Raw genomic sequence first — 27,997 nt, 5'->3', positions numbered from 1 at the left:
CATTTTGTCTCCACAATACAGGTCACAATTTTAAAAATGGGAGGAGCTCAAAGCATTCAATTGAGCTCTTTGGGGGTTGCTCCTCAGATCCAGGGTACTTCAGTGATGGTAAGAACAGACAATAGGACATTCAAGTCATATGTAAACATATAGGGGAGGGGGCGTTTGATCGAGAAGCCTAGTGACACGAGCTGTCATCTATTTTCAATGGACTGAGCATCGTCATGTGTCCCTGTCTGGGTTTCAGACAGATCTGGAGGAGATTAAGTCAACTAGTGACAGATGTCTTGGTCAGAAGGGGGAATAATATCAGTCCAGTGGCTGCACCCAGGACCAAAAGAGAAGGAGCTTGGGCGATAGATGCATTGACATGTTTTTGCCCTCAGGACACTTCTGAATGCTTTTCCACCTTTTCATCTAATTCCGAGGGTTTTGACAAAGATCAGGAAAGAGAAAGCTTGGGTGATCATTGTAGTCCCTTTCTGGCTATGCTCATCCTGGTTTCCTCTTCTTCATCAGATGACAAAGGGTCCAGACTGAGTGTGTTATTCTACCTTCTTGTCTTCTATCCAGTTCTGAGCCAGGCAATGTTGTCACGTCTGCACTTGATGACATGGAGGTTGAAAGGGTAGTTCTTCAGGGGAAAGAGCTATCTAAGAAGTTAATTGTGATTGGATAAGGTTCTAGGAATCTTTCTACTTAATGGTCTTACTCTCATCACATGTGAAATTTTCAGAAATGGTGTTTAAACAATCTGATTGAGTCAGTGTCTTCTCTTTAGGTCTACCTAGTGCTACCTTATGGATTTAGTTTGCAACAATAAAGTAATTTATAAAACCTTGGAAAGGACTTCTCTGACCTTTGGGCCTTGTGAAAACACTTTTTAGATTTGTCTTCAGATGATAACTTCCCTTCTGAGCTCCTTTCACCCCCATCCCGTTTTACCCATCTGTTGTACCTTTGGGCTGGTGTTATTTATGGGCTATGTGCTGTTCTAATGCCACTCTTGAGTCTGTGCAAGCGCAGCTCTACGTGCTGCATTCGAGAGCTGCCCAGGGCATTGCATATTCTTTTGTAGAATTCAAATTTTTTCAAATGTGTTATTCACGTGATATTGTAGTTGTTGTTCACGCGCTTCCACTATAAGTAATATGTTATGTTTTGAAAAGCAGAGTTTAACCGATGTAGCCTGTGCATCGGTTAAGTCAGTTCCTCTCTGGCTGACTGAGGCTCAGGTACACAAGCTGTGGGCTCCACTTCTTTGGAACTTAAATAGAGGTTTTCCAACCTACATGGATTTGTATTGTATTCTTGCTGATCGATACCACCTTGTAACATTTGCCGACAGGATTTGGGACCATTTCGTAGATTTTGGAGCTCACAGTCGATTACTGCAACAGTGTGCCGCTTTGGGTGTACGGCTGATCACACTGGAGTTGCAGCGACAGTAGGTGTGTTATGGCAGGGCTATTCAGAGGGCAAGTGCTACCCATTTGTTGGAGTTCTCTGTTACATTTAGAGTCCAGAAGCATTTTTGGGCGTTTTCAGCAGATTTGGACTACTTCTGGTCATTTTTATAGTGTATTTAAAATGGGTAAAAATCATATGAAAGTACATAGTGTTGAAGTAATGGAAAAGGAGGATTCTTTAGATTTCTCTAATTTGGTTCTCAATTTTGATGTGTGAATGGCAAAGTCAAGGATTCAGTCTGTCAAGTCTTGCTAGGTGAAGCAATCGCTATTGATATGATGCGTGATTCTGGAGCTCCAATCACAATTATTTCAGACACTCTGTTTAATGCTCATTGGGGTGGCACAGCGGCTTTGAAATAACCTGATGTTTATCTCAAGGTTTATGGGGATCAGGACATTGACATGCTTGGGTATTTTGAGCAAGATGTCACATGTTTGGGCAGGAGGGTGTTTACCAAGGTATATGTTGCCATTTAAGGAAGGCACATTATTGGGTGGCAGGAGCTGGCTATGCTGGGTATTATGTTTGAACTAGGTGCGGATCCGTCTGTAGGGCTGTCTAATGCTAAAAGTCTAAATACTAGGAATGTGGGCATGCCTGCTAAATATGTTTTTTTGGGGTTTTGTGCAAAGGGGGAAGATGTTGTACCTTTGGGGTGGTGTTATTTATGGAATACGTGCTGTTCTCGTGCTGCTCTAGAGTTTATGAACGCGCAGTTCTATGTACTGCACTCGAGAGCGGCTAAGGGCACTGTGCATTCTTTTGTAGAATTGTATTATTTCAAATGTGTTATTCACGTGATAATGTAGTTGTTGTTCACGCCCTTTAACCATAAGTAATATGTTATGTTTTGAAATGCAGCGTTTACCAGATGTAGCCTGTGCTTCGGTTAAGACTGTTCCTCTCTGGCTGACCAAGGCTCAGGTTGCACAAGCTGAGGGCCCCACTTCTTTTAAACTTAAATAAAGGTTTTCCAGCTTACCTGGATTTGTATTGTATCTTTTCTGAGCGATACCACCTTTTAACACCCTCCCCATCCTTCCCACCATTAACTCTGCTCTCACATCTAGCCAAAGGCCTTTGAGCCAAAACCACAGTAGCCAACAGCTGTCACTTCCTGTCCTTGAAAAGTCCTAATTCATGCTCTCTGAACCCTGCGCCTGCGAGCAGAGTGTGTTGATTCAGTCAACTGGATATTGCAGCTTAGGTTTGCCCTGGAAGAGCAGAGTCTTTGTCTGCCTTATTCATCTAGGAACTCTGATCTTGGGCCATGAAAGCACATAGTAGGGAAAAATGTGAGTACTGTTTACTACTTAGGGCTGGTCGCTTTCTGGCTAGCTTCACTGATTCCAGGGCACTTCACCACATCCTGCTGACCCTTTGCATTGCTAAGTTATGACCTGCAATCTACCTTTATCAGCATTAGAAGATGCAAGAAAGCTGAGCCTTGCCAGCTAGGGAAAATCAAACCAACCCATATCACATTACAACCCTTACCACATTAAGGCTGATTGCAAAATCTCAGGCTAGCCTTGATGATTCCCAGGCAATTGGCCTGTCTTGCTGGACCTCCCCATTGAGAAGATATGACCAGCAATCTGCCTCTATCAACATTAGAAGATGCAAGTAGGATGAGCCTTACCCACTAGGAAAAAAACGAAAACAACCTCCTACCACATGAAGACTGGTCAGAATGTCTCAGGCTAGCCTTATTGAAACCTACGCGAATTGTCTCATCCTGCTAAATCTTCGCTTTGCAAAGATATAATCCACAATCTGCCTTTTATCAACATCAGAAGATGAAAGTATGCTGAGACCTGCCAGTCAGGAAAAGCAAACTACACTCTACCCCTTTGTGAATGGTGCCAGTGTCGCGGGCCAACCAAGCTGATTTTCTGGCACTTGGTCTTGTCCTGCTAACACCCAACATTGCAGGTGTTAACTCTAATTTTAACTTTTGTGCTGTTGGATCAGGACTTTTTTCTATTGATGAGCAGATACTAGATTCCCTTAACACAGGGTTATGAGGAGGAGGAGCCAAGATGGCGACCGGGACGGCAGCGTAGACTCCCGGCTCCGTGAACCTCCGCACCCCGCACGGATATCCTGCCTGAGATCCTCAACTTGTGCTACGTGGTCGTGTTTCTGAAGGAGAGGGGCTCCCGACTGTGTGACTCCGAGGTTTCTAGCCGTGCTATCGCCGGAGAAAACTGCATCTGAACTTTGCGGCCTGTGCGGCCCTGGAGCCGGGACATCGAGTGGGCGCCGTGGCCGGGTGGCAGTGCGACAACAGCGGCCGGTGGTGACTGGGTGGAGTCGGCCCACCGAAGCGGTGTTAAACTCGGCCCACATTTCGGCGTGGTCACTTCTACTGCCCAGTGTAGCTGACCGAGTGCATGACCGGGGGTGCAAATCTTAGATCCTCCGGTGACTGCCCCTGCCTTGCTGGTGAGCTGCCCGGCCGCCGTCCGTATCCTGCCCCGATCATTGCGGGCCGCCCCCGGATTTCTACGGGAGCTGGTCCGTGGTGGGGACGACTGTTGCCCGTGACCACGGATAGTTTTTTGCCTGCCCCCGGAACCCGGTCACCCGCGACGTGGACATCGCGGCGCTTGTCCCGGGGTCCCAGCCCCGGTGAGGGTCGGGCATACTTGGCGGCCATCTTGGGTCGATGAAGCCTACCATCCTGTCCGCTGGGCCGCAGCGGGCCTGTGAGCGTACGATTCTTGGGAGTGTGGCGGCGAGATCACAGAGAGCTGAGCTGGGGTACGGCGACCTCCTCGAGGCTCTTGGTACTCTTCACTCCTCCTTGGTTCATGGTTTCGTGATCTTGGGGAGTAAGCTCGATGGTGTTGCGTCGGAGTTGGGGCAGTGGCGGCCCGCCTGTCCGCACGAACACAGAGTCTACCCACACTGCGCGCAGGAGGACGCTGTGGCGGCCCCCCCTGAGGTTAGTACACGACTGGACGCCCCGGCCAGTATGCTACAGTGTGTTCGACCTTCTGAGGGCCTGATCTGTCCCGGAGGCGTTGGACCTGAGTGGGATGTGGTGGCCTCATCCCGTGCATGCCCTCCTGCGACCCAGAGACAACTCCAGCAACTAATGTCTGTTTTGGCTGCTTCTGCCTTCCTGAGCCTTGCGTGCAGTGCAGACACTAGGGCAGCACTGGGAAGCCTGTTTCCTCACGCGGCGGACTGTGTTGATGCTCAGAGACTTCCACCCCACCTGTGTGCGTCGCTTCTCTGTCATTGTTGGACATTCCTCTGCCTAGGAACATTGGGTATGGTGCTGGGTCGAGGGGTTGGCATCGGCAGAATTCCACAGAGTGGTCAGGGATGAGGCTGGCCCCTCGGGGGTGGTCGCCTAGTGGACGGGCGGGCTTGGGGTGGTGTGCTCTCCTGACATGGCTACTGGCACAATAGGTGCATAATGCTCCCCATTGTGGTTTGAGAAGATTGTTTTTGTGCTGTTCCTTGTTCACTTTAGGGGAACCTTACCGTGCGGGAGGGAGAAGCCGGGGGTCTGTGATGAAGGCCCTCCTCCAGTTTATAAATGCTTTCTCAACCCCCCCCGTCTGGTGGGGGTCCTTTCCTACTTCTTTTTCCCTATTCTCCTACATTTCGGGTCTGGTTCCAGGGCGACAGGCACACTGCTGGGGGGGGGGGGCCGTACTCATCTGCAGAGGTGCAGGGTGGGGGGTTGGGGGAGGGGACTCTGTATTCCTTCATCTTTTTCCATGGCCTCCTTTTTCTTCTCTGATTTTTTTTTTTTTGTCTTTTCTTTTTCTGGGATCAGCGTGATAATGCCTTGTTGCCGTTCCATGTGTTCACAACTTCCGGGGTGTTCTTGGGGAGTTCTGGCGGGGGACTGCGGGCGCAGCTGTAGACTATGTTTTTCTCCATCCTGATGTTCTTGTATTTGCGCCATTGACCGAATAGATTGCTGTAAATCGCTAACGTTCATTACTCTGCAGATCCGTGATCGTTGTTTTAAAATTGCTTGTCACCTGATCCTTCTGCCTTGTTTCATCATAAAATGAAAACCTCTTTCTCCTGGTGCCCTACTTACGCTGTCCACAGTATAAGCAGTACGATTTTGCTCCCCGAAGTGCTGCCTGTGTTTATACTTGTCGTTCTTGCTCTGATTGCTTAGCGGCCGGCCCTGGGGGGTTGTAGGCCCATACTTGTTCTTCTTGAACTGTCAATAAAGGTTTTCAAAAAAAAAAAAAAAAAAAAAAAAAAAAAAAACACAGGGTTATAAGATAGATCCAAAGGGACAAAAAGCGATTATGTGTTATTCGTAAAAATAAGACATTTTGAATTATGAAATTGGAAGGGTCAATGAGGAGTTAGTCACAAGTGCTTGTTCTAATTTGAAGTTTTTTGGCCCTAAAGAAGCGAGGCAAAACATGTGTTGGCTGTTCTAATCATTTAACACTAGACTGATGAATGTTATTTGACCACACTTGGGATTTTGATGACTGTTTTCTGAATGGAACCAAATTCATCTATTAATCCTTACAGATTGTTATTTTAAAGAAGGAGCATTATTCTCAGATCATTAAGACTGAATCTCAACATTAAAGAGATGTCACCCACAGCCTGCCATTATCAGCATTTGAAGCTGAGTTACATTGAGCCCTGTGTACTACTTACTTTAAATACCCCTATCTTTGACCAGAAATATCTTGGTGGCTAGGTCATCAGCTGGTGCAAACTTCAGGGACTTAGGGCCAGATGTACGACCATTCCAAATTGCGACTCGATTTGGAATGTATAACCTACAAAATGCGAGGCTCATAAATATTAATGAGCCACTTGCAATTTGCGACCCCATTTGAAATGACTGGCCCTCCCAGGGATGGTGCCCTGCTGGGCTAAGCAGACCTCCACGTCTGGGACTGCTTGTCAATAAAGCAGTGTTTTTTTTTTTTAAACTCAGCCCGTTTTCCTTAAAGGAAAACGGGATGCATTTGGAAAAAAAAAATTAAACGTTTTAGTTTCATTGTTTAAGGGCAGGTAGTGGCCCCTGGGACCACAGCCAGCCCTTAAAAAATATTTTTAGAGCCATTCACAAAGGGGAAGGGGTCCCCTGGGGACCCTTTCCCATTTCTGACTCCATTACCACCCTCTTAAAATTAGAAAGGGTGGCCCCTTCCTAACAGCGAGTTGCAAAACACTATTTTGCGAGCCACAAAATAGTGTTTGTACATGGTCATGTAGGTTTTTGTGTGTGCAAACGGGTCACTAACCTGTTTGCGCGTGCAAAAAATGGTCGTACATCTGGCCCTTAGTCTCAAGGAGAAGATAGTTTACCCTCTTGTAGTATTATATTGTAGCATTTATATAGGACGTATTACTCCTGTGTGGTGTACTACAGCACTTATCCTCATAGATAGCAAGCCCGGTGTACGATAGTAGTTGGGAGCTGTTGTTTTTATTTAGAGCCTATATGGGAAGTGTTTTCATATTATGAGTGATGACCGCAGAGGGGCCGCTATCGTTTTATTGGACATAGCACCTGGCAGTGTAATGGTTTAGGATATCTGAGAGACAGAAGCACAAATTATAATTATAAAAAATAACTAACCAGCTTAGCCACAGGGCCAGAGGGTTGCTGTGTGTAGGTACATCAAGAAGGAGGAGTAATGAGAGAAGACCCAGTAAGTAATATGGCGAGATGCCCCTGATAGAGATGCTGTGAGATGAGTAAAAATCATACTAAGTGATGTGTGAAGGGCTTCAATATAATTTTAACTTACCACCTTGAAGAGGTCAAGGGGCTTGAGTGTCTCAAGGACCTGGAGAGAAAGTCTGGCAGGAGCTTAGTTAGTTAGTTAGTTAATGACATTTGTTAAGCGCTTGGTTGCACAGAGAACAGTGCGTCCCCACGCTGACAATCCTACCAACATCTCTTCAGCTTAGCTCACAGAGGGTGAGCACTAGGGCCAGGGACATACTATGCTGAATTTGTCTTGGGGAAAAGATGGGTTTTCAGCCTCAGTCTGAACCTGGTTTCAGACGGCTCCATCCTCAATTCGATGGGTAGGTCATTCCAGTCTTTGCTGGCATGGTGTCTAAAGGAACGTCCTCCCATCCTTGCTCTGTGTATCCGTGGCACCACTAATAGCATGCTGCCCATCGACCTCAGAGGGCGTGAGGGGCGATAGACTGGAAGCAAGTCCTGGAGATATGGAGGTGCTTTTTTGTGAGCTATACGGTGGGTGATGCACATAGTTTTAAATTTGATTCGTTCCTTTATTGGGAGCCAGTGCAGGGAACATAATGCATGTTTCCCAGAGGCTCTCCTAGGGAGGTTAAGGACCAGCCTGGCAGCTGCGTTCTGGACGCGTTGTAGCTGTGTTAGGCTTTTTTTGCTGAGTCCAAATAGGAGGGAGTTCCCATAGTCTAAATGGGAGGTGACCAAGGCATGTACCATAGTTTTTCTGGAGCTGGGGGGCAATAGGTCCAGGATTTTCCTCAGGACCTTCAAGAGGCCATAGCATTTTCCGGCAACCTTACCAACATGATTGGTAAAGGCTAGATTAGAGTCCAGAAGAAAGCCAAGGTTTTTAACTGTGTCTACCGGGGCCGGGACAGGGCCCAGTTCAATGGGCCACCAGGCAGAAGTCCAGATGGAAGGACAGGGACCTACGATAAGAACTTCCGTCTTATTACCATTAAGGCGGAGATAGTTCTGTTTCATCCAGCCGTCAAGTGCCACCAAGCAGGCCGAGAAATTCTCAGCATCCACAACTGGATCACGGGACAGATTGATCACCAGTTGTGTATCGTCTGCATAGGAGACTATTGCAACACCATATGACTCCACCAATTTGGCAAGGGGTTCCATGTACAGGTTAAATAATGTGGGGCTCAAAATCGAGCCCTGTGGAACCCCTTGCCTGAGACATCTTACACTGGATTTACATGGTGGACAATGCACTTGAAATCTCCTGTTCTTAAGGAAGGAAACCAACCACTCATGTGCAGGTCCGGTTATTCCCTTTTCATTCAGGCGGTCCAGTAATACGGGGTGTGATACGGTGTCAAACGCCGCACTTAAGTCCAGTAGGACCAGTGCGGCCGTGTGACCCTCATCCGCCTTACCCCGCAGCAGTTCTGTCGATAGGAGGAGGGCGGTCTCTGTCGAGTGTTTGGCTCTGAATCCCGACTGAGACATGTGGAGGAGCTTGTTTTCCTCCACAAAGCTCACCAGCTGTCGGTTAACCAATTTTTCTACTACCTTCGCACAGTAGGGAAGGAGGGAGATTGGTCTCAGGTTGTCTAATTGCGTTATGCTTATGTGGGCTTTCTTTTTTATTGGGACGACTTGGGCCAGTTTCCAGCTATCCGGAACTAGACATTCCTGGAAGGAAAGCGAGGCCATGTCACCTATATGCTTCGCTACCTGGGGAAGATGACTGCGAAGAATCCTCGCTGGTACCGCATCTAAGGGAGAGCCCGAGTGAATGTCCGATAGGATGTCGATAAGCTCCTCTGCTTGGGGAACCACAAATTTCCTAAGTTCTTCCCTGACCTTATTTCCGCAGTTGGGGTCGGGCAGATTTGTAGCTTCAGAGTTAGTCTGAAACGATGCATAGATCTTTTCTAGCTTCCCTATAAAGAAGTCTGCGATCTCATTGCATGACTCAGTTGAGGGGGGGGGCTTCCCCTGAACTCGCTAGAGGGGCGGAGAGTTCCTTCAGAATCATAAAGAGCTCTTTAGATGTGTTCTCTGCACAGTCAATCCTTTTATTATAGTACTCTCTTTTAGATTTCCTGATCTGGCTGTGGTAGGACCTTAGTTCACTCTTATAGACTTCACGTAGTGAGGGGGCATATTCCACTCTCCATCTACGCTCCAAGGTTTTACATTTGGTTTTAGCGGCGCGCAGCTCAGCGGTGAACCACGGAGCGGATTTCGTGCTCCGTGCCATGGCTTTATGAGTCCAAGGGGCTACATTATCCAGCGCACCTTGAACCCATTCTTCATACATCCTGTACGCCTCAACCAAATTGTCGCTGAGCTTTGGGGGTTCCTGTCCTAGGGCTTGACTGAAGGCGTCGTGACTGAATTTCCTCCAGTCCCTGCGCCTAATAACGGGAGGTTTCTGTAAAGGCCCCCTGTTGGGCAGACTTCTGAGTTTAAAAGGGATCAAATAATGATCTGACCACAGGATCTTAATCGGAACAGAGACACTTATATCTTCCCAGTTTGTAAAAATTGGGTCCAGCAGATGTCCTGCTTGATGGGTGGCTCTGTTGTCAGCTAAAACAAACATGAGAGCTCTAAGTTCATTAATTAGGGAAACAGCCTCTCTGCAGTTGACATCATCCAAATGCACGTTGAGGTCTCCTACAATCATAAACTTATTATGGCGTAAAGCAGATTGCGTTAGAGCTTCCAGGAGGCTTTCAATGAACGCAGTCGCCACACCCGGAGGACGAAAGATAAGGTAGCCCTTAATGGTCCAGTTGGGGCTAACCGAAATAGAAAAGAGTCCCGCTTCACATTTATTAATGGAAGTCTGTTCAAGAGAGACTGACAGCTCGCTTTTGTGGATAATGGCTATCCCCCCCCTCTTTGAACCCCTCTATTAACGTGAAGAATATTAAAGCCGGGAGGAAGGGCCTCTATGATATCAGGGATGGATTGTTCATCCAGCCAGGTTTCTGTCAAGAAGACCAAGTCGGGTTTGTCATCTATCAGTAGGTCATAAATGCTCAAGCTATGACGTTTCATCGATCGACAGTTCAGTAATAAGGCAGATAGTTCATTACCTTCCTTACTCGTCGCTTGGTCTCTGAGGATAGAATGGCCGCAGCCCACACACTTCAGGGGCCATTGTTCCACCTGCAGCTTGTGTCCGCATTCCGGCGGCAGCCTCCTGCGCAGCTGTAGTAACGCCTGCCTCGTATAGGTTACTATCCCATGTTGGTCCGAGATGGTTAGGCCAGGGGGACGGGGCCTGGGCCGCTGATGGTCGCGGACGAGCGCAGACGGGCTTGCCTTAGGCGCGCCTTCGGCGCGCAAACGGCGCTCCCGCTGCGCTCGTCCGCTGCGCTTGCGTGGATGGCACATTTAGGGAGAGGGTGGGCGTGGCCAGTGAGGTGGGCGTGGCCTCGCGAGTGCAGCGATGGCGGCCTTTCAACCAGCTGTCCCGCGATGCAGCGCTAGCTCCGCTGCTCGTGGGGTGTCCGCTAGGCGCTTAGTACTATCTAAGCTCAGGGAGAGTTTTGGCAAGTTTTAAAAGAAGTGAAACACAAAATACACAATTTTTAAAAAGGCGATAGACTAGGCCTCCGGCTTCCGCCTCAGAGGTGTAGGTAATGGTTACCTGCGCTTTCAGTCAGCGCTACTTATAGGCGGGGGAGTGGGCGTGGCCTCGCGAGTGCAGCGATGGCGGCTTTTCAACCAGCTGTCCCGCGATGCAGCGCTAGCTCCGCTGCTCGTGGGGTGTCCGCTAGGCGCTTAGTACTATCTAAGCTCAGGGAGAGTTTTGGCAAGTTTTAAAAGAAGTGAAACACAAAATACACAATTTTTAAAAAGGCGATAGACTAGGCCTCCGGCTTCCGCCTCAGAGGTGTAGGTAATGGTTACCTGCGCTACTTATAGGCGGGGGAGTGGGCGTGGCCAGTGAGGTGGGCGTGGCCTCGCGAGTGCAGCGATGGCGGCCTTTCAACCAGCTGTCCCGCGATGCAGCGCTAGCTCCGCTGCTCGTGGGGTGTCCGCTAGGCGCTTAGTACTATCTAAGCTCAGGGAGAGTTTTGGCAAGTTTTAAAAGAAGTGAAACACAAAATACACAATTTTTAAAAAAGCGATAGACTAGGCCTCCGGCTTCCGCCTCAGAGGTGTCTGCTGGTAGGGTTGCCCGAGCCGGAAAGGTCAATGGGTGAAGCGTGATACACTGGTCCTCCAGGTTGGGGGTTGGGCACAAGGCAGGCACTAACAGCCTTGTCACTTATAAAAAAGAAGATAGAAAACGTTGTTATGGAAACAGCAGCAACAATCTTCTAAATGTTCTGAAACAGAAGTGGAGGTCCTTAGTTCCTGCCATACATGTCAGCTGGCATAAACAATAATGCATAATCCCTACTTCAATGGTGTTAGAACTGGGGTCACCAATTCCGACACGGTAGCTTGGCGCGAGGTAGGAAGGTACCCAAAGGCAATGTGTAAAGCAGTTGTGCAGCACTCACTCACCCGGAGTCAGTAATGCGCACACAATGAAAAGACACCACACCAAGTTGATTGGTAAAACAAGATCCTTTACCTAGTGCAAGTCATGGCGAATAAATTCATTTCAGTAATAGAGCAGAAAGTCAACAGCACAGTTAATCTCAGGGCAACATTGAATTCATTCCCATAAATAGAGCAGTGAATCTCAGCCGCAGGGACCAATGGGGGCTGCGCCCGCTACTAAACGCGGCCGGGGACGTCAGACTCCAGGCAACGCCCGAAGCCTAGCACGGCCTTCTCACTACCGCGGCGGCCCTACCCAGGCTTCGGGGGCCGCAGCGGTGAAGTCGGACGATGAGCAGCTTTGGGTCAGCAGGCGCCGGGGCGGTGATTTTCGGGCCCACGGCGCACTCTGCGGCAGCACCCACTCCAGGCACCCAAGTCGGAGATGCAGACAGCGCCTTGGATTTCCCAGCGCCTGGGGCTGCAGGGGTGATCCTCCGCAGCTGAGCGCTTTCAGGTCACAGCGCTAGGACGCAGGTACGGGGGCCAGTCACACCGCGCTACCATCACGCATAGCGACTCTCAGCAGGAGGGGGCCCAGTAACAATGCTACCCAGTCCTGGGCTGCGGCGGTGATCTAGGCGATGTAGCACAGTTCTTGCCGCAGTTCAGTGATGTTTTGGCACAAGAGCGCTCAGAGTCTACACAGCGCTTGGGGGCGGTGGCAGGAGCCCGGTAACTTATTATTCAGCAGGCACAGCGCTCATTACCTCGTGCTCCTGATCAGCAGCGCTCACAGCAGGCAGTCCTCTTCTTCTTTACAGCGCCTAGTTGGCACAGCGCTTACCTTGGGGGGAGTGGATGGCAGGTCTGAGTTGCAGGTTCTTGGGGGGAAAGAAGGGGTTTGAGTTGGCAGGCATAGAAGGGCAGGATGGTTCCCTGCAGCACACTGGAGTTGGTCCCCTGGGCTTCCCCTCACTGGGCAAGATCAGCAGGCTGGCAGAGTCCCTCACCTAACTTGGGTACAGCAGGGCCTAAGCTCAGTCAGTCCCAGTAGTGTAGGCTCCTCCCCTAGGCCCAACCGCCTACGCTCCGGCAGGGGTTCCCCCAGGTCCAGTGGTGCCCCAACTGACTAGTTCAGTTTCCCTCCTTTCCTCTTATACCCCTAGGTCAGGTGACCCTCCAGTAAAGGCAGCAAAGCATAACCCCTTCCAGGGCTGGAAGGTTCCAGGAGCTTCTACATGTTGGTCTATGGGACAAAAAGGAAGGACGACAAGGATACAGTATCACTATGTCCCAGTCTGCTCCTAACTACTAGTGCGTGTATTCAATGGCCACTCCGCAGTAGCAGGGGCCTGTGGCAGCCATGTTATAAGGAGAGAGCACCTGCACCTCAGCACTGTTTGGCAGTGGTAAAGCACCCAGAGACCTAGGTCCAACAAAAGACGGTGGCAAAAATTAGGCGACAAGGGCAAAAAAAAAAGAAAACGGGATAAGACCACCCTAGGGCTGACAGGTCTAACATGCGGCCCCCCCAGCCGAAAGTGGGGAGAGCTACCCAACCTCTAGGGAGTTCTCATCACTAAGGCGGAAGAACCGGGAGAGAGCGTTGGCGTGGTCTACTCCGGGCCGATGTTCCACCCGAAAGTCCATCCGCTCGAGGGAAATGGACCACCTCAACAATTTTGGGTTTTCGCCTCTCATTTGCATGAGCCAGCGAAGTGGTCGGTGGTCGGTCTGAATAAGGAAGTGAGAGCCAAAAAGATATGGCCTCAGCTTCTTCAGGACCCAAACCACGGCGAAGGCTTCGCGTTCTATCGTACTCCACCGCTGTTCCCTGGGAAGTAGCCTTCGGGAGATAAAGGACACTGGCTGGTCTTGGCCTTCCTCATTCAGTTGAGAGAGCACAGCTCCAATGCCATGCTCAGAGGCGTCTGTCTGCACTATGAATTCCTTGTTGAAGTCTGGAGTTCTATGCACCGGAGCGGTGCACATCGCGAGCTTAAGGGTGTCAAAGGCTTCTTGACAGGCAGCCGTCCAGATGACTTTACGTGGTTGTTTCTTAGATGTCAATTCAGTCAGGGGGGCCACAATGGTTCCATACCCCTTGACAAACCAGCGGTAGTAACCCGTGAGGCCGAGGAAAGCCCGGACCTCCGTTTGGGTTTTCGGTGGCTCCCAGGCCAAGATGGTCTCGATTTTGGCCTGGAGGGGTTGCACCTTACCCCTGCCCACCAGGTGTCCCAGGTAGACGACAGATCCCTGTCCAATCTGGCACTTGCTAGCCTTGATGGTCAGGCCAGCCCGTTGTAGAGCCTGCAGCACCTCCTGGAGATGCTCCAGATGGTCCTCCCAGCTGCTGCTGAAGACAGCTATGTCGTCCAGTTAGGCAGCTGAGAAGGCCTCTAGGCCAGAAAACACCTGGTTGACCAACCGCTGGAAAGTGGCCGCAGCATTCTTTAGCCCGAAGGGCAACACACGGAATTGAAAGTGGCCCTCAGGGGTGGAGAATGCAGTCCTCTCCTTCGTTCCGTCTGCCATGGCAATTTGCCAATATCCTGACATCAGGTCGATGGTACTCCGATACCGAGCTGTCGGTCGATAAGTTAATCCGCCTGAGGGATCGGGTGAGCATCCGTCTTGGTCACGGAGTTCAAGCCACGGTGATCCACACAGAACCGAAGTTCCGATGTGCTGCCCGGTGGGGCCGGTTTCGGCACCAACACCACTGGACTAGCCCAAGGGTTGCTGGAAGGCTCAATCACCCCCAGCTCCAACATCTTGGCCACCTCACTCCGGATGCTGGTCTTGATCTTGTCAGACAGCCGGTAAGACTTGGTTTTCACAGGTGGGCTGTCCCCTGTGTCCACGTCATGGGTACACAGATGCGTGATCCCAGGAGTGAGGGAGAACGACGAGGCGTACTGCTCCAATACCTGGCGGCAGTCCATCTGTTGCTCAGGGGTCAAGGATGGGGAGAGGACCACACCCTCCACTGATCCATCCTTCTCTTGGGCTACCAGAAGGTCCGGAAGAGGCTCGCTCTTTTCCTCCTCGCTCCCATCCGTCACCATAAGGAGAGCAAGCTCTGATCGCTCATGGTGCGGCTTCAGGCGGTTGATGTGGACACCCTATGGGGTTGTCGGGGTGTCTTGAGGTCTACAACGTAAGTGGTCTGGCCTCTTCTCCAAAATTTCGTAGGGTCCAGTCCACCGGTCCTGGAGGGCGCTAAGCTCTCCGGGCTCCATGACCCACACCTTCTGTCCAGCATCCAACTCCACCGTCCGAGCATTGCGGTCGTACCACTCCTTCATGATGGCTTGACTAGCCTCCAGGTTGTCTGAGGCTTCCTTCCACAGCTTGGCCATCTGGCTGCGGAATGCCAGTATGTAGCTGACCATGTCACGGGGAAGCTTCTTGGAAGACTTCTCCCACCCCTCCTTCACAAGACTGAGGGGACCCCTAACGGGGTGGCCATAGAGCAGCGCAAAGGGGCTGAACCCGAACCCCTTCTGCGGCACCTCATGGTAGGAAAATAGCAGCCAGGGTAAGAGGACGTCCCACTTCAGTCTCAAGTCATCCGGCAGGCTCCGAATCATCCCCTTCAGCATCTTATTGAAGCGCTCTACGAGCCCTTTAGTCTGGGGGTGGTAAGGAGTGGAGACTCCGCACTCCTTCCACATGGCCTGCATATAGGCAGACATGAAATTCGTGCCCCTATCTGACACCACGACCTTGGGGAATCCCACACGGGTAAAAATCCCCATCAAGCCCCGCGCCACCGCCGGTGCAGTGATGGTCCTCAGAGGGATTGCCTCCGGGTACCGGGTGGCGTGGTCCACCAACACCAAGATGAACCGGTGTCCCAAAGAAGTCAGCGGGTCCATCGGCCCGACAAGATCAATGCCTACCCGCTCAAAAGGGGTACCGACAACCAGAAGCAGTTCCAACGGGACCTTCAACTTAGTTCCAGTCTTGCCACTCGCCTGGCAAGTCTTGCAGGTCTTGCAAAAGGTGTTCGAGGCAACTCGCATTCTGGGCCAGTAAGAATGTGGGACCAAACGAGCAAAGGTTTTGTCCTGGCCCAGGTGTCCTGCTAGCAGTGTCTCGTGTGCCAATTCCAGCAGAAAGGTTCGGTAGCATTGGGGGACCACTAAGGCCCTTGATGACCCATGCACCAGAGCCTTAGGCTCACTGTAGAGGAGGCCATCCTCCCAGTAGATATGGTAATTGCCGGTCTCTTGGTTCGTCGCTTGGGCTTCAGCCTGCCGCTGCATACCTCCAAGCGTGGGGCACTCTCTCTCTACGCCCGACAGAATTCCTCCAGGGTAGGCTCTCCTTCCACCTGCCACTCTGCAGGGGTCGGCAAGTCCCCCACGGGAACAACATCCACCTCCGCGGACACCGGGGTCACCACCGCGGGCTCCCCATCCATCTCGCAGGGTGTGTCCTCCACGACATCTTCTTGTACAGCAGTGGGCTGGGCCATTGACTCAGGCTCCAACCTGGGTTGAGTTCCTTGCCGGGCAGCCATGGACCTCGTGACCACGCAAGTCCACCCTGGTAACCCCAGCATCTCATCATGGGCATTGAACTCCACTTCCTTCCAGGCGGTATGTTCCAAGTCGTTTCCGAGCAGACAATCCACTGGCATGGCAGGGCTTATGGCGACTCTCAACTGGCCTGAGACTCCTCCCCACTCAAAGGGAACTTGGGCCACGGGGTAATGACCCTGGCTGTTATCAGCCATTACCACCGGGTGGAATACTTCAGGAATCCCCTGCTCTGGGGACACCAGCTGACGTCTTACCATCGTCATGCTGGCACCCGTGTCCCTCAGAGCCTCCACCTCCTCCCGTTAACCCGTACCCTCTGCCGGTACTTGGCAGTGTTCGAGGGCAACTGCGTCACCGGGACCATCTCTCTATCCCCCAGTGACACCAGGGTCAAGCCTGTCCACTCACCCCCCTCATCTAGGGACAACTCCTCCCCCAGTGCTACACTAGTCACCTCCTGTGGGGGCTGGGGTCCTTTTGCGACACTGGGGATCCCCCTTGTAGTGTCCAACCTCCCCACACTCGTAGCACCGGACAGTTCTGGGCTGCTGACTCTTGTCAGGGTAAGTGGGTTTCTGGGATCCATATTGGGGTGGAGAACCTACCCCTTTCCCTTGCGGTCTATTTTGGGGGCCTTTAAAGAACTCCTTTTTATCTCCCCCCTCTCTCTTCTGGGGAAAGCCCTGTCCGCCTTTTGGGGGGGGTGGGGGGGGGGTCTCCCCCGGGTACCTTGTGGGACACCAGAGTGCTGACCCAGGTATCTGCCTCTTCCGCAAGCTTCCGAGGGTCGGACAGCTTGCGGTCCACCAGGTGTTGGCGCAGCTCCGGAAAACATTTATCGAGGAGGTGCTCCCTTAAAAACAAGTTGTACAGCCCTCATAGTCGCTCACTTCGCTGCCACGCACCCAACCCTCTAAGGCCTTACGTGCATAATCAAAAAAATCCACCCAGTTCTGTGTGGGAAGCTTATGGCTGTTGCGGAACCTCTGGCGATACTTCTCTGGAGTGAGACCAAACTTTCTAAGCAGTGCCTCCTTCATGACAGGGTAATTTGTTCCATCTCCTCTGTCTAGGGTCAAGAGTGTGTCCCTTGCCACAGGAGGCATGTACCGGTATAGGCCACCCCTCCAGTAACTCTCGGGCACCCCATGGGCTACCAAGCACACCTCATACGCCGCCAACCACTTATCCATGTCATCCCCTACACTAAAACTGGCCACCACCTCCTTAGGTAGATAAAACGTAGGCTCTTGTGGAACCTCAGCGGGTACGCTGCCACCATTGCTGTTGCCTTGCACCCCCATTTGCAATGCTCGTAACTCCAATTCCTTTAGGCTAAGCTCATGCGCAAGCTTCCTCTCTTCCATGGCTAGCTGCCTCTTCTCTTCTCTCTCCTTCTCCATTTTAGCAAGCTCTAATCTCAATTGCCTCTCCTCCCTCCTGTCCTCGTACTCCTCCACAGACACACTCCCCCCCCCCCCCGACACACTACTCCCTGCCCTGGAACGTCTTCCTGGCAACACATTCTCTCTGGTGTCTACGTGCGGTACGTCTAGTTCTCCTGGAGCAGCCGGCTGCCCCTGTTCCTCATCCACTCTCCCTCCCGGGTGGGCCAATACCCATGCCCTCAAAGCTTTCTGAAGCTCCTCTCTCTTGGCACCTCGCTTGACGGACACCCCCATCCCCTGATGGAACTCCCTCAGCTGCACCACCGTATACATCTCTAGGTTGGCCAGCTCGCACTCCATCCTGACAGGTGGGGCCCCAGACAACTTAAGGGAAAACGCTAGGACGTAGGCAACAGATTCAAAACAGGAGCCTATACAATCAATCAGACAGAGGAGAGAAAATTGTTAGGCTTGCAGTGTCCAATTGCGGCGCACACTGAATCCCTGTAGGGTGCTGCACAAGCACAAGTCCCAATCCCACCGCTGAACACCAATGTTAGAACTGGGGTCACTAATTCCAACACGGTAGCTTGGCGCGAGGTAGGAAGGCACCTGAAGGCAATGTGTAAAGCAGTTGTGCAGCACTCACTCACCCGGACTCAGTAATGTGCACACAATGAAAAGACACCACACCAAGTTGATTGGTAAAACAAGATCCTTTATCTAGTGCAAGTCATAGCGAATAAATTCATTTCAGTAATAGAACAGAAAGTCTTAGGACAGCAGTAAATTCAATTCAGTCAACAGCACAGTTAATCTCAGGGCAACATTGAATTCATTCCCGTAAATAGAGCAGTGAATCTCAGGGCAACAGGTAATTCATTTCAACACCAAACAGGCGTAAATTCATTCAAGTGAATAGCGCAGGTAATCTCAGGGCAACAATTAATTCATTCAAGTGAACAGAGCAAGTAGGTAACTCTTCGTATATACTTCTGCCGCTAGCATAAACCTCTCTCAAAACTTCAGGCACATAACAGTAAGGTTCTCGGTAACCAGGGGCATCATAGGCAACAACATTTCTGTGCTCTCATTAATAAGAATAGCACTTGGTTGTTCGGGACATTCCAGGCCACATTTCTTGCGTAGGGGAACTCTAAGCAGAGCATAGAGCAAGGGCTAATCCAGGTGACATAACTTCTACATCTAGTGCAGTCTTAGGCCCAGTCCAGCTCAACTGCTTCACAATGACGGTTCCAATGGGGCCTTCAGGGCTCGGTTGCAGTTCCCTGAGGGGAGGGGCGGTTACGGGGCTGCCACCCTGATTTTGCGAGGCTCCTTGGCAGCCCCGCTATCCCCGGTGATCTCTGCCTTCCCCCAGGGGGGTTACCTGAATGTTTCTGGCCTCAGTAGGCCTGCGCGGCTCTGTCTTGGCCTGGTGAAAAGTTTGGGGGCTCCCGCTCTCCCCGGAGCCCCCTCGTTGGCGGTTGCGTTCGGCTCTGGGCCGTCCGGGTCTCTCCTCGGCCCAGGAGCCAATGGGATTGCAGCGTATAGGGGGCTGGGCGTGAGAGCCAATCGAATGGCAGCTTCCGGGGGGTGCGGCCGCAGGGACCAATGGGGGCTGCGCCTGCTACTAGACGCAGCCGGGGACGTCAGACTCCCGGCAACGCCCCGGGGCCTAGCGCGGCCTTCTCACTACCGCGGCGGCCCTCCTCAGGCTTCGGGGGTCGCAGCGGTGAGGTCGGACGATGAGCAGCTTTGGGTCAGCAGGCGCCGGGGCCGCGGCGGTGATTCTCGGCCCACGGCGCACTCTGCGGCAGCGCCCACTCCAGGCACCCAAGTCGGAGACGCAGACGGCGCCTTGGATTTCCCAGCGCCTGGGGCCGCAGCGGTGATCCTCGGCAGCTGGGCGCTTTCAGGTCACAGCGCTAGGACGCAGGTACGGGGGCCAGTCACACCGCGCTACCACCGTGCGTAGCGACTCTCAGCAGGCAGGGGCCCAGTAACAGTGCTACCCAGTCCTGGGCTGCGGCGGTGATCTAGGCGATGTAGCGCTCGGGTAACAGTGCTTAAGGAGCACAGCACGGAGGCACAGTTCTTGCCGCAGTTCAGTGATGTTTTGGCACAAGAGCGCTCAGAGGCTACACAGCGCTTGGGGACGGTGGCAGGAGCCCGGTAACTTATTATTCAGCAGACACAGCGCTCATTACCTCGTGCTCCTGATCAGCAGCGCTCACAGCAGGGAGTCCTCTTCTTTACAGCGCCTAGTTGGCACAGCGCTTATCTTGGGGGGAGTGGATGGCAGGTCTCAGTTGCAGGTTCTTGGGGGGGAAAGAAGGGGGTTGAGTTGGCAGGCATAGAAGGGCAGGATGGTTTCCTGCAGCACACTGGAGTTGGTCCCCTGGGCTCCCCCTCACTGGGCAAGATCAGCAGGCTGGCAGAGTCCCTCATCTAACTTGGGTACAGCAGGGCCTAAGCTCAGTTTGTCCCAGTAGTGTAGGTTTGTCCCCTAGGCCCAACCGCCTACACTCCGGCAGGGGTTTCCCCAGGTCCAGTGGTGCCCCAACTGACTAGTTCAGTTTCCCTCCTTTCCTCTTATACCCCTAGGTCAGGTGACCCTCCAGTAAAGGCGGCAAAGCATAACCCCTCCCAGGGCTGGAAGGTTCCAGGAGCTTCCACATGTTGGTCTATGGGACAAAAAGGCAGGACGGCAAGGGTACAGCATCACTATGTCCCAGTCTACTCCTAACTACTAGTGTGTGTATTCAATGGCCACTCCGCAGTAGCAGGGGCCTGTGCCAGCCATGTTATTAGGAGAGAACACCTGCACCACAGCACTGTTTGGCAGTGGTAAAGCGCCCAGATACCTAGGTCCAACAAAAGACGGTGGCAAAAATGAGGCGACAAGGGCAAAAAAAAAAAACGGGATAAGACCACCCTAGGGCTGACAGGTCTAACATGCGGCCCCCCAGCCGAAAGTGGGGAGAGCTACCCAACCTCTAGGGAGTTCTCATCACTAAGGCGGAAGAACCGGGAGAGAGCGTTGGCGTGGTCTACTCCGGGCCGATGTTCTACCCGAAAGTCCATCCGCTCGAGGGAAATGGACAACCTCAACAATTTGGAGTTTTCGCCTCTCATTTGCATGAGCCAGCGAAGTGGTCGGTGGTCGGTCTGAATGAGGAAGTGAGAGCCAAAAAGATATGGCCTCAGCTTCTTCAGGACCCAAACCACGGCGAAGGCTTCGCGTTCTATCGTACTCCACCGCTGTTCCCTGGGGAGTAGCCTTCGGGAGATAAAGACCACTGGCTGGTCTTGGCCTTCCTCATTCAGTTGAGAGAGCACAGCTCCAATGCCATGCTCAGAGGCGTCTGTCTGCACGATGAATTCCTTGTTGAAGTCTGGAGTTCTATGCACCGGAGCGGTGCACATCGCGTGCTTAAGGGTGTCAAAGGCTTCTTGACAGGCAGCCGTCCAGATGACTTTACGTGGTTGTTTCTTAGATGTCAATTCAGTCAGGGGGGCCACGATGGTTCCATACCCCTTGACAAACCGGCGGTAGTAACCCGTGAGGCCGAGGAAAGTCCGGACCTCCGTTTGGGTTTTCGTTGGCTCCCAGGCCAAGATGGTCTCGATTTTGGCCTGGAGGGGTTGCACCTTACCCCCGCCCACCAGGTGTCCCAGGTAGACAACAGATCCATGTCCAATCTGGCACTTGCTAGCCTTGATGGTCAGGCCAGCCCGTTGTAGAGCCTGCAGCACCTCCTGGAGATGCTCCAGACGGTCCTCCCAGCTGCTGCTGAAGACAGCTATGTCGTCCAGTTAGGCAGCTGAGAAGGCCTCTAGGCCAGAAAACACCTGGTTGACCAACCGCTGGAAAGTGGCCGCAGCATTCTTTAGCCCGAAGGGCAACACACGGAATTGAAAGTGGCCCTCAGGGGTGGAGAATGCAGTCTTCTCCTTCGCTCCGTCTGCCATGGCAATTTGCCAATATCCTGACGTCAGGTCGATGGTACTCAGATACCGAGCTGTCGGTCAATAAGTTAATCCGCCTGAGGGATCGGGTGACTATCCGTCTTGGTCACGGAGTTCAAGCCACGGTAATCCACACACAACCGAAGTTCCGATGTGGTGCCCGGTGGGGCCGGTTTCGGCACCAACACCACTGGACTAGCCCAAGGGTTGCTGGAAGGCTCAATCACCCCCAGCTCCAACATCTTGGCCACCTCACTCTGGATGCTGGTCTTGATCTTGTCGGACAGCCGGTAAGACTTGGTTTTCACGGGTGGGCTGTCCCCTGTGTCCACGTCATGGGTACACAGATGCGTGATCCCAGGAGTGAGAGAGAACAACGAGGCGTACTGCTCCAATACCTGGCCGCAGTCCCTCTGTTGCTCAGGGGTCAAGGATGGGGAGAGGACCACACCCTCCACTGATCCAACCTTCTCTTGGGCTGCCAGAAAGTCCGGAAGAGGCTCACTCTTTTCCTCCTCGCTCCCATCCGTCACCATAAGGAGAGCAAGCTCTGATCGCTCATGGTGCGGCTTCAGGCGGTTGATGTGGAACACCCTATGGGGGTGTCGGGGGGTCTTGAGGTCTACAACGTAAGTGGTCTGGCCTCTCTTCTCCAAAATTTCGTAGGGTCCAGTCCACCGGTCCTGGAGGGCGCTAAGCTCTCTGGGCTCCATGACCCACACCTTCTGTCCAGCATCCAACTCCACCGTCTGAGCATTGTGGTCGTACCACTCCTTCATGATGGCTTGACTAGCCTCCAGGTTGTCTGAGGCTTCCTTCCACAGCTTGGCCATCTGGCTGCGGAATGCCAGTATGTAGCTGACCATGTCACGTGGAAGCTTCTTGGAAGACTTCTCCCCCCCCTCCTTCACAAGACTGAGGGGCCCCCTAACGGGGTGGCCATAGAGCAGCTCAAAGGGGCTGACCCCGACCCCCTTCTGCGGCACCTTATGGTAGGAAAATAGCAGCCAGGGTAAGAGGACGTCCCACTTCAGTCTCAAGTCATCCGGCAGGCTCCGAATCCTCCCCTACAGCGTCTTATTGAAGCGCTCTACGAGCCCTTTAGTCTGGGGGTGGTAAAGAGTGGAGAACCGGTAGGTCACTCTGCACTCCTTCCACATGGCCTGCATATAGGCCGACATGAAATTCGTGCCCCTATCTGACACCACGACCTTGGGGAATCTCACACGGGTAAAAATCCCCATCAAGCCCCGCGCCACCGCCGGTGCAGTGATGGTCCGCAGAGGGATTGCCTCCAGGTACCGGGTGGCGTGGTCCACCAACACCAAGATGAACCGGTGTCCCAAAGAAGTCAGCGGGTCCATCGGCCCGAAAATATCAATGCCTACCCGCTCAAAAGGGGTACCGACAACCGGAAGCAGTTCCAACGGGACCTTCAACTTAGTCCCAGTCTTGCCACTCGCCTGGCAAGTCTTACAGGTCTTGCAAAAGGTGTTAGAGGCAACTCGCATTCTGGGCCAGTAAAAATGTGGGACCAAACGAGCAAAGGTTTTGTCCTGGCCCAGGTGTCCTGCTAGCAGTGTCTCTTGTGCCAATTCCAGCAGAAAGGTTCGGTAGCATTGGGGGACCACTAAGGCCCTTGATGACCCATGCACCGGAGCCTTAGGCTCACTGTAGAGGAGGCCATCCTCCCATTTGATATGATAATTGCCGGTCTCTTGGTTCGTCGCTTGGTCTTCGGCCTACCGCTGCATACCTTCAAGCGTGGGGCACTCTCTCTCTACGCCCAACAGAATACCTCCCGGGTAGGCCCTCCTTCCACCTGCCACTCTGCAGGGGTCGGCAAGTCCCCAACGGGAACAGCATCCACCTCCGCGGACTTCGGGGTCACCCCCGCGGGCTCCCCATCCATCTCGCAGGGTGTGTCCTCCACGACATCTTCTTGTACAGCAGTGGGCTGGGCCATTGACTCAGGCTCCAACCTGGGTTGAGTTCCTTGCCGGGCAGCCAAGTGACCTTGGGCCACGGGGTAATGACCCTGGCTGTTATCAGCCATTACCACCGGGGGGAATACTTCAGGAATCCCCTGCTCTGGGGACACCAGCTGACGTCTTACAATCGTCATGCTGGCACCCGTGTCCCTCAGAGCCTCCACCTCCTCCCCGTTAACCCGTACCCTCTGCCGGTACTTGGCAGTGTTCGAGGGCAACTGCGTCACCGGGACCATCTCTCTATCCCCCAGTGACACCAGGGTCAAGCCTGTCCACTCACCCCCCTCATCTAGGGACAACTCCTCCCCCAGTGCTACACTAGTCACCTCCTGTGGGGGCTGGGGTCCTTTTGCGACACTGGGGATCCCCCTTGAAGTGTCCAACCTCCCCACACTCGTAGCACCGGACAGTTCTGGGCTGCTGACTCTTGTCAGGGTAAGTGGGTTTCTGGGATCCATATTGGGGTGGAGAACCTACCTCTTTCCCTTGCGGTCTATTTTGGGGGCCTTTAAAGAACTCCTTTTCATCTCCCCCCTCTCTCTTCTGGGGAAAGCCCTGTCCGCCTTTTGGGGGGGGCGGGGGGGGGGGGGGGGTCTCCCCCGGGTTCCTTGTGGGACACCAGAGTGCTAACCCAGGTATCTGCCTCTTCCGCAAGCTTCCGAGGGTCGGACAGCTTGCGGTCCACCAGGTGTTGGCGCAGCTCCGGAAAACATTTATCGAGGAGGTGCTCCCTTAAAAACAAGTTGTACAGCCCTCATAGTCGCTCACTTCGCTGCCACGCACCCAACCCTCTAAGGCCTTACGTGCATAATCAAAAAAATCCACCCAGTTCTGTGTGGGAAGCTTATGGCTGTTGCGGAACCTCTGGCGATACTTCTCTGGAGTGAGACCAAACTTTCTAAGCAGTGCCTCCTTCATGACAGGGTAATTTGTTCCATCTCCTCTGTCTAGGGTCAAGAGTGTGTCCCTTGCCACAGGAGGCATGTACCGGTATACGCCACCCCTCCAGTAACTCTCTGGCACTCCATGGGCTACCAAGCACACCTCATACGCCGCCAACCACTTATCCGTCATCCCCTACACTAAAACTGGCCACCACCTCCTTAGGTAGATAAAACTTAGGTTCTCGGGAACCTCAGCGGGTACGCTGCCACCATTGCTGTTGCCTTGCGCCCCTATTTGCAATGCTCGTAACTCCAATTCCTTTAGGCTAAGCTCATGCGCAAGCTTCCTCTCTTCCATGGCTAGCCTCTTCTCTTCTCTCTCCTTCTCCATTTTAGCAAGCTCTAATCTCAATTGCCTCTCCTCCCTCCTGTCCTCGTACTCCTCCACAGACACTCCCCGCCGACACACTACTCCCTGCCCTGGAACGTCTTCCTGGCAGCACATTCTCTCTGGTGTCTACCTGCGGTAGGTCTAGTTCTCCTGGAGCAGCCGGCTCCCCCTGTTCCTCATCCACTCTCCCTCCCGGGTGGGCCAATACCCATGCCCTCAAAGCTTTCTGAAGCCCCTCTCTCTTGGTACCTCGCTTGACGGACACCCCCATCCCCTGAAGGGACTCCCTCAGCTGCGCCACCGTATACATCTCTAGGTTGGCCAGCTCGAACTCCATCCTGACAGGTGGGGGCCCCAGACAACTTAAGGGAAAACGCTAGGACGTAGGCAACAGATTCAAAACAGGAGCCTATACAATCAATCAGACAGAGGAGAGCAAATTGTTAGGCTCGCGGTGTCCAATTGCAGCGCACACTGAATCCCTGTAGGGTGCTGCACAAGCACAAGTCCCAATCGCACCGCTGAACACCAATGTTAGAACTGGGGTCACTAATTCCAACACGGTAGCTTGGCGCGAGGTAGGAAGGCACCTGAAGGCAATGTGTAAAGCAGTTGTGCAGCACTCACTCACCCGGACTCAGTAATGCGCACACAATGAAAAGACACCACACCAAGTTGATTGGTAAAACAAGATCCTTTATCTAGTGCAAGTCATAGCGAATAAATTAATTTCAGTAATAGAACAGAAAGTCTTAGGACAGCAGTAAATTCAATTCAGTCAACAGCACAGTTAATCTCAGGGCAGCATTGAATTCATTCCCGTAAATAGAGCAGTGAATCTCAGGGCAACAGGTAATTCATTTCAACACCAAACAGGCGTAAATTCATTCAAGTGAATAGCGCAGGTAATCTCAGGGCAACAATTAATTCATTCAAGTGAACAGAGCAAGTAGGTAACTCTTCGTATATACTTCTGCCGCTAGCGTAAACCTCTCTCAAAACTTCAGGCACATAACAGTAAGGTTCTCGGTAACCAGGGGCATCATAGGCAACAACATTTCTGTGCTCTCATTAATAAGAATAGCACTTGGTTGTTAGGGACATTACAGGCAACATTTCTTGCGTAGGGGCACTTTAAGCAGAGCATAGAGCAAGGGCTAATCCAGGTGACATAACTTCTACATCTAGTGCAGTCTTAGGCCCAGTCCGGCTCAACTGCTTCACAATGATGGTTCCAATGGGGCCTTCAGGGCTCGGTTGCAGTTCCCTGAGGGGAGGGGCGGTTACGGGGCTGCCACCCTGAGTCCGCGAGGCTCCTTGGCAGCCCCGCTATCCCCGGTGATCTCTGCCTTCCCCCAGGAGGGTTACCTGAATGTTTCTGGCCTCAGTAGGCCTGCGTGGCTCTGTCCTGGCCTGGTGAAAAGGTCGGGGGCTCCCGCTCTCCCCGGAGCCCCCTCGTTGGCGGTTGCGTTCGGCTCCGGGCCTTCCGGGTCTCTCCTCGGCCCAGGAGCCAATGGGATTGCAGCGTATAGGGGGCTGGGCGCGAGAGCCAATCGAATGGCAGCTTCCGGGGGGCGCGGCCGCAGGGACCAATGGGGGCTGCGCCGCTACTAGACGCAGCCGGGGACGTCAGACTCCCGGCAACGCCCCGGGGTCTAGCGCGGCCTTCTCACTACCGCGGCGGCACTCCTCAGGCTTTGGGGGTCGCAGCGGTGAAGTCGGACGATGAGCAGCTTTGGTTCAGCAGGCGCCGGGGCCGCGGCGGTGATTCTCGGCCCACGGCACACTCTGCGGCAGCGCCCACTCCAGGCACCCAAGTCGGAGACGCAGACGGCGCCTTGGATTTCCCAGCGCCTGGGGCCGCAGCGGTGATCCTCGGCAGCTTGGCGCTTTCAGGTCACAGCGCTAGGACGCAGGTACGGGGGCCAGTCACACCGCGCTACCACCGTGAGTAGCGACTCTCAGCAGGCAGGGGCCCAGTAACAGTGCTACCCAGTCCTGGGGTGCGGCGGTGATCTAGGCGATGTAGCGCTCGGGTAACAGTGCTTAAGGAGCACAGCACGGAGGCACAGTTCTTGCCGCAGTTCAGTGATGTTTTGGCACAAGAGCGCTCAGAGGCTACACAGCGCTTGGGGACGGTGGCAGGAGCCCGGTAACTTATTATTCAGCAGACACAGCGCTCATTACCTCGTGCTCCTGATCAGCAGCGCTCACAGTAGGCAGTCCTCTTCTTTACAGCGCCTAGTTGGCACAGCGCTTATCTTGGGGGGAGTGGATGGCAGGTCTCAGTTGCAGGTTCTTGGGGGGAAAGAAGGGGGTTGAGTTGGCAGGCATAGAAGGGCAGGATGGTTCCCTGCAGCACACTGGAGTTGGTCCCCTGGGCTCCCCCTCACTGGGCAAGATCAGCAGGCTGGCAGAGTCCCTCATCTAACTTGGGTACAGCAGGGCCTAAGCTCAGTTTGTCCCAGTAGTGTAGGTTCCTCCCCTAGGCCCAACCGCCTACACTCCGGCAGGGGTTTCCCCAGGTCCAGTGGTGCCCCAACTGACTAGTTCAGTTTCCCTCCTTTCCTCTTATACCCCTAGGTCAGGTGACCCTCCAGTAAAGGCGGCAAAGCATAACCCCTCCCAGGCCTGGAAGGTTCCAGGAGCTTCCACATGTTGGTCTATGGGACAAAAAGGCGAGACGGCAAGGATACAGTATCACTATGTCCCAGTCTACTCCTAACTACTAGTGTGTGTATTCAATGGCCACTCCGCAGTAGCAGGGGCCTGTGCCAGCCATGTTATTAGGAGAGAGCACCTGCACCTCAGCACTTTTTGGCAGTGGTAAGGCGCCCAGGGACCTAGGTCCAACAAAAGACGGTGGCAAAAATGAGGCGACAAGGGCAAAAAAAACGGGGTAAGACCACCCTAGGGCTAACAGGTCTAACAAATGGCTTCTGGAGTCAGGTGTGGAAAAGTGTCCTCAGCACATCCGGATTGTCCTTTAACACTTTTTGGGAAAGTTACTAGTCCACTTTAATAATAAAATCTTGCTTTTTATACAGTACCTAATACCACAGATTTTGGTATTTCTGGACACTGTAAATAATATTAACCTCAGAAGAATGAAAGGGTGAGTGTGCCTTGTTGGCATTTATTCTTGTGACCTGAAAA

At 52.9% G+C, this 27,997-nt stretch overlaps 1 protein-coding gene across 3 annotated transcripts in view; it reads right to left on the bottom strand.

Moving 5' to 3' along the window:
* The window catches only part of RPAP2 (RNA polymerase II associated protein 2), a 583,455-nt gene that overhangs the window by 459,120 nt on the left and 96,338 nt on the right, over positions 1–27,997 (bottom strand). The gene's annotated exons all lie outside the window — the stretch shown is intronic.

This window comes from Triturus cristatus, chromosome 4_2 (assembly GCF_964204655.1).
Source record: "Triturus cristatus chromosome 4_2, aTriCri1.1, whole genome shotgun sequence".
NCBI classification, from domain to species: Eukaryota; Metazoa; Chordata; class Amphibia; order Caudata; family Salamandridae; genus Triturus; species Triturus cristatus.
The sequence above is the reverse complement of the archived record's forward strand: the minus strand, read 5'-3'. Positions and strand labels throughout refer to the sequence as shown.